The 7,507-nt window shown below is 38.5% G+C and overlaps 1 protein-coding gene across 1 annotated transcript in view; it reads right to left on the minus strand.

The window, feature by feature from the left end:
- The window catches only part of LOC139961308 (nibrin-like), a 28,717-nt gene extending 26,118 nt beyond the window's left edge, over nt 1-2,599 (minus strand). The window contains exons 1-2 of the mRNA XM_071960439.1: nt 2,570-2,599; nt 327-377 (exon numbers count right to left, since the gene is read on the minus strand). The gene's annotated coding sequence lies outside the window, so the exon portion shown is untranslated. The remainder of the gene's footprint in view (nt 1-326; nt 378-2,569) is intronic.
- Nucleotides 2,600-7,507: the final 4,908 nt, after the last annotated feature.

The raw sequence follows: 7,507 nt of genomic DNA on the forward strand, positions 1-7,507 counted from the left end.
AAGCTATGAATTTCTTGGATGACCACCTATCCTGATGAACATGGATGGAACGATTTCAAATTACAACGGTGATGGATCTCCATCACAGTATATAGGTTGAAACCACATGCCCCTTAAGGGGCATTAGTCAATATCGGTGCCTTCAATAAAGTGTTCCCCATATGATACGTACCTCTCTGGGATAAATACAAAATTTCTCCTTCCATGATTTATTGTTTCAAGGTGAAGTACTGTCCACTATTAAGAAATGACACCTCTCAAAATAGAAAACAAAAAATGTTTTTGCAACTTAGAACTTCCAAATAAAGGACAAGCAAGACTTTTACCTTTCCTCCCAACTGAATAGCCTTCATCTCTGACAACCAAGTACACAATTGCTGGAAAACATGGGGAAAAGAAAAGTATTCTTCAATGATTTTGTTACAAAATCTTACAAGAATACTTAAAATTAAGCAGAAAGTTGGTGTTTCTGAGAGACATTTTGGTTACATATCAATTTTTATTTTGTTGTGGTATAGAAGGTCTTGTTTCTTCCCATTTAAAGGTCTGCTGTATAGACCCCAACTATAGCACGCAATCATAGGGAAAAGTTTCTTGTTTCTACGTAATTGACCTGCCTTGGTCGTAAGATGACCTCTTTTTACCAATTAGTCTGCAACGCCTGCCATATTTTTTCTTGTATGATGGTCTCTGTGTGAAAGCTGTATGATTAACTACACTGTAGACTTGAACATATTTCCACACAGTGTTTACACAAAGAGCCTAATGGTGTGAAGAATCTATGCAGACTAATTGTAGAGCCTGCAGGTCGATTTACGATCGTGGCAGGTCGATTAAGTGGTCACAAAACTTTCCTAGCTATAGCGTACTATAACTGGAGCCCAATAAAGCAGATCTTTAAAGATTTGTTCATTCTCTGTTTATGCACTATCTATAGTGTAGTAGTCTATGAATAAATGATACATGCAATCAATTCACTAAGTTTCCTTGGAAAGTTGAAGAAACGGACAGCAGTATGGAAAATTTTATTATCAAATTCCATTTGAACACAGCCTAGAAAACGAAGAAATGTTAATACAATGGCAACTGAATGAAAGTCGACCAGACAGAATGTTGTTTCATGCATTGAAATCACAGTTTCATAGTTATGTCAATTTTTTTTGTAGTAACAAGACCGATTACTAAAGCAAATTTGGCTTTCATACCTTTGGGAATCTTGGCAAGAAAGCTGGGCTAAACTTAATTTTGTAGATAGTTTTAATTCAAATTCAAATGTTCCTTCTGCTTTTCATTGTGATTTTTTGTTTTATTTGAGCATTATTAATAACATAAATGAATGATAAATGAATGAATGAATGATAAATGAATTATTCAGATCAACTTCTGTCCATAGTTAACTTATTTTAATAAAAAATACATGAACCAACATCTTCATTTCCATGGCGATGAAATGCTGGAAGCTGTACCAGAAATGTAACATTATTGAGTAATGAAAAATGAAGAAACACCTCATTCAGAAACAAGTACAGTATCTGATCCAAGATGAAAATCCAATACCAGAAAAGTTGAAGGTAACTGGAGATCTTATTATACATCAATTCGTGCAACGTCATGTGCTTCAAGTGAATTACAGGCTGTAGAATTCATCATTGATCTGGGGTGCCTTTACCTGTGAGCAAGCCATGAATGTTCTTTACATTTGTAATTGTAAACAGTTACGAGTTTGGTTGAAGCTGTCTCTGTTCAACAGATGGCCAAATAGGTAATAATGAAATTATTCAGGGACTTTTTGACGATCTTGGCGATAATACAGGGACAGTACAGTACACAAATTCTGAGGATATTTCCAGGAGTACTTTTAAGAGCTGGGGGAGCTAACCAAAGTTATGCAAGGTCATCATCAGAGACATTTTGCTGATGATGTCACTAGCACCAAGCTACAATTCCAGTGCCTTCTTCATTGCTTCTCCAAAGACTTTGGACTTACCATCATCAGCCTAAAATAGACTGAAGTTCTATGCCATGATGTAGGTGCTCTACCAGTAGTTAACATTGATAATTACACACTGAATGTTGTTCATTTGATATATATATCTTGGGTCCACCATAAGCAACCATCTGTCCCTTTAATTTTCCAAAATCAATAAGCACATGGAATAAGCAGATGGAAATCTGCATCCATCTTAAGTTGGCACAAGTCATGGAGGATTTCAAAAGTAACTTTCAAGACTAAGATGGCAATTTACAATTCCTGTAGGGACAAACTAAAACGAATGACAGCGAATGACCGAATGGCAATTGACGTTGTACAGGGTTAAATATCATTCGCGAATGACAGCGAATGACAGCGAATGACAGCGAATGACAACGAATGACAACGAAGGACAGTGGTGAGTGGAGATAGAATGAGTGGGTGGAGTAAATGCGGTTATTGGTTTTCTGCGCAAAAATGATTTGAGGAAAATCGCATGTTACGTGGTTGCAGGGTTTTGGTGTAATTTACGGATAGAAACCACAGGGAAAGTTTTTTTGTGAGAATGCGCTTGAGTGCTGTGCTTTTGACATTTACCTCTGTAAAGCCGTTTCAAGATGATAGTATCGTAGTTTCTAACAATTAATATCGGAAAAATGATGTTAAATTTACTTTTTAAAATCAGACTTACAATTTCGCTTACTATAAGGTGCGTTTGTATCTTGTCTGTACTTTACTAGCCTCTGTAAGCCACGCACTTCGTGTCCACTCGGTTTGCGTGGCTTTAATATACCCACGAAGTCTGAACTGTGATATCCGGTTGAAGCAAATGTCTGTGCTGTCATTACTGTCATTCGTTTTAGTCAACGCAATTTTTTAGTGTGTACAACATATTGTCATTCGTTATGTATAACGCAATTGTCATTCGTTTTAGTAACACCCTTCCTGTATCATCAGTACTCTCCTATATGATAGTGAAGTATCCATGGACTAAGTTAAATATCAAACAAGAAGCACAAGCTGCACAAGCTTTCACCTAGGCCGCTTGCATAAAATCCTGGGCATTACATGGAGAGAGACCCATCTCTCTCGTGCTAGCTCTTTGACAGTGTACAACACTGCTCAGGCAATGTAGACTGTGCTGGCTTGATCATATATGCAGAATGGAGGATAGCACAATCCCCAAAGATATCTTCCATGGACAAATTGAAACTGGCAAAACTAGTGTTGGACATCTCTAGCTGTACTCCAAGGACACTTGTAGGTGAGAGATGAAATCTTTGGACAACAACACAGAATTCTGGGGAATATGAAGCAAAAGATGGCTCTGTTCTCCAGCGCCAGCTGAGGGAAGGAGAAGAGCTCATACAAAACACATTTGAAGTAAAGACAGCTAAACAGAGTGCCCACACTTAAAGTCAAACAAGTAATTATGTGTCCAGGAATATCTGCAGTAAACTTGAAGAGTGTCATTCTTGCATTGGACTTGTTAGCCTCATCATTTGGTTTACTCTTCTTTACCTTATTAGTGTGTGTGTGGGTGGGTATGGTAAGGACGAGTAACATACAGTAGGCTGGGCCCTGTTCTTAAATAGGCTAGGGCCTAGTATAACTTTTCTTCCCAATTCGCTTTGAGTGTTACCAAAAATGCAATCGAAACTGAGCATAGGCCTAGGCTAACTAGAACCCATGCAGCATTGGTGTAAACAACTTACGTTTGCCAAATTCATCAGGCCAGAATGGAAAAGTTTACGTTAACTGATTATATAGGCTATTGTAGTGTACAGCTGTAAGTTAAGCTAAGCCTAACTCAAGAATTGTATTATTTGTCATTACGTTACTTTTACTGTTCAGTGTTAGTGTTACTTGTTAGGACAACAGAATAGGTCAGCATGTCAAAATACAATAACTTGATTCGTCTGTTTAAAATGCTTACATCCAGTTTTAATATTTCGAAAACGAAACATGTTGGTATGCTTGACATCTGCTATCTAAGGCAGCAAAGTTACGGATATTTCCATCTCCTTTAAAGTAAATATTCGTGCTTGATAGTGAGAAGTAACATTAAAACTAGCTTCACATACAACATGCATGACCCAGGTAGCATATAACTAGAATGAAACTCATATGACCTACATCCCATACTGTAAACTAACCAAATCTCGCGATAGTCAGTGAGCAACATATTACGATGGCGGAGGGAAAGGAAAAGGTGGAGGGACAGGGGAAAAGTTTAGGTGTTGTTGTAGGACGGACACCTGTCTTTACAAATGACACAGGTATGCAAACTGCGAAAGAGGGTGTGTTTTTTGTTGTTGTAGGACATTCCAAATACAAAAAATACTGTTCTATAATTGCATTCATATGACACTTTTCTTCTGTTAAGTTTCTTTCAGGAAAAGTACGGAATACAGTGGCGGCGGAACCGGGGGGGCTTGGGGGGGCTCAGCCCCCCCCAATGAAAAAGTTGATGGGGCAAATCCATGATTAGCCCCCCCCCCAATATTTACCATGACTCCGAAACGTGCATCTGCCCATTTTTCAATGCATACTTGTCGATCTGTCCGATGCACACGGATACTATATAGGTGTAATAATTTTAGTAATCGCTGGGGACCCTCGGCCCGTCCCCTGGCTATAGACCACATTGTCACCCCAACCTCGTCTTCACGCCCCGTGAAAAGTGGAAGCAGTGAGTGTGAGTACCGGTAAGCGCAACACAACTTCGTCTTAGGCCAATGACTTGCCTCATTTCAGCCAGTTCTCCAACATCCCCACATTTCCGATGGATATATCCTTCAGGGACATTTCCTTCTAATTGGAGATGTATCTTTCGTAGGGTATATCCTTCTAAAGTGCCTTAAGTGTGATAACAAAAACACATTATTAGCATTTCACCTGTACTGTATAGGGTACATGCATTCGTGACAGTGCTTCGTTCATAGAAATTTGTTGGCAACTGCACATGGTTTTGGAATTACCCATTTGTTGACATTAAGAAATGCTTTCAGTTTTTTCTTATGACATTTATATAATTATGGCATTTAATTGCAAATAGTAATTTACTACACTCAGAAACGTCTTTGCGAGTGACTACGAGCAATAGCTACTCTCTTAACTTACACCATCCAATATACAAATTACAATGTTTTTACAGATTTTTACGTGAAATCTGAGAAATTGCAGGCTTGAGACCCATATTTTAGGGCTAGGTATTCGCAGCATAAAACACTCGGGAAGTGCCGTTTCCGGCCATCTGGGGTTTGAAAAACCCAAAATTTTCTTGTACGCTCCGCGCCAACCGATGGTGGCGTTCCGCTTAGATAGTCTCCACAAATTAGCCCCCCCAATAATTTTCCCGTTCCGCCGCGCCTGACGGAATAATGTTACTAAGTAATCTCCCATTTTTGCAAAAATACTCTTTCTTAAAGGTTGGCAGTATCCCAGCTCCTCCCAATCATTTTCTGGTATTAAGTGCTGGTATTACCAAAAATGTCAGGCACATGATCCTTTAAATTTCCACCACACTTCATTACATGACAACCCTGTTGCTCCTAACTCTCCCTAGCCTGTGTAAAAATGCAGTTTCTTTGAAAAGAATTGTGGAAGTCTATGCAAATGCCAGAGCATTACTCCTACAGTGACTCTGTATCTTATAGCTCTGTATCTTATAGGGACATGATCCCGTGTCCCCACCGATTTATCTTGACCAAACGCTGCATTTCAAATTCCCCGGTATTGAACTTTGGCGCAGTTTGATCCAGCATTGTGCAAATGACATGCAGCAGTTCTCATTTTATTATATTTATCCACAGTTGTTAAATATAGGACGGAACATTTGCGGAAGTCTATAATTGTTTTTTGGGAGAGGACCCCAGACCCATCGGATATAAACGTCTACTTGGATTATTTGTCCCCTGATTTTTTTATCTGCAGACGCCCATATATTTCCCCAAACTAAATTTCTAAGCCATGAGATCTTAAAGTTAAGGAGGTTTGGGAGCATCATTGGGTCTGGGAGGTATATTTGCCAAAAAAATTCTGGTACGCTATGCGTGAACCAATACCGCTTACATAGTATCAGAGAACAAACACGCGTCCCCACCATTATCCAAGACTGATCTGTGCCAATGATGGATCGGTTATAAATTAATCAATTCCCATTTCTTTATCCTAAGACTAAAGGTGTATTCTAACAACTTTTGAACTTCCTCCTCACCAACCAAACCCACCTCTTTCAGGTTTTAAGTTAATAAGGTAACAATAAAGAAATCCTTCACACAGTGTATCATGTCATCAAGTGAAAGTGAAAGTACACAGGGGTAGCTCCTATCATGGTCAGTAGCAGTGGTGAGGCCAAGGCCAACACCATAGGCCCCCCCCCCCCAAAGAAAAACACCAGGCCACCCTAAAAGACGTCTAGCGATACCTCTGATCATCATAGCTATACCCGTTCATCAAATTCATACATACATATATATATATATATACATATATATATATATATATACATATATACATATATATTCACATATATATATATATATATACATATACATATATATATGTAATATATATATTTTGGCAGCTATTTTTATCAAGGAATATTATACTGTTGAGAAAGGTTATGACCTTTCCATCCCAAATACCACAAAACACTGGGGGCAAAAAAAGGAGATGAAGTTTGGTTATTCCTTTTTCTTGTTTTTTATTTCCTCCAACCAACATACAGTACCAAATCTTGTAATATAATCTATCATATATTCTGAAAAATATGCAAACATTTAGGATTGTGAAATATACAAAATGTATTACAAAGCTGAATATGATGAAGACATCGAAATGCAAACACATACTGAAAAAAGGGTAACCTGCACAAATCTGTGGCTTTAGTGACAGGCTACTGGGAGTGACGAACCCTAAAGTAGCCCTCTCACCCTCGTCCCAACCACTACCACCACTACCACACTACCACCCTCGTCCCAACCACTACCACCACTTTTGGACCTGCATTAACTATTTGTAAGTTTGTATATCCCATTGCTTTTTTCCTAATGATGCAGTAAACAATTACTTTTCTCACAGTAACAAACATTAACTTACTCCCACACTCTTATGAAAGACACAAAAATTAAACTTTAAACAACTTCAATAACAAAAGTCACTTTCACGGGAAAGAGAACCATACCATTTCTTTCTCACCCATTTCTGTGGTTCTCTTTGCTCGTATTATAAGACATGAGTGTTAATCAAACCACAATCAAATCACCCTTTGACATTGTCTGACTGTCTGTGAGAAATGTCATTGTATCAGCGTACCAGAAAAAGACCCACATACCTCACCCAGCAATTTTCTTTTAGATCGCTAGCTTTGGGGAAATAACGAGCCAACAAGCTAATGTTAAACTTTGCATAGAAATCTGTACCATTGTAAGCAGATGAACGGATTCAAGCGAGACACTCAACGTGATGCAAACAAACCTAAAAGAAGCGAACAAAGATATGGCACAGCTAGGCTGTGGGTGGATGAAGCTA

The sequence above is a fragment of the Apostichopus japonicus genome, chromosome 3 (genome assembly GCF_037975245.1).
Source record: "Apostichopus japonicus isolate 1M-3 chromosome 3, ASM3797524v1, whole genome shotgun sequence".
Taxonomy (NCBI): Eukaryota; Metazoa; Echinodermata; class Holothuroidea; order Aspidochirotida; family Stichopodidae; genus Apostichopus; species Apostichopus japonicus.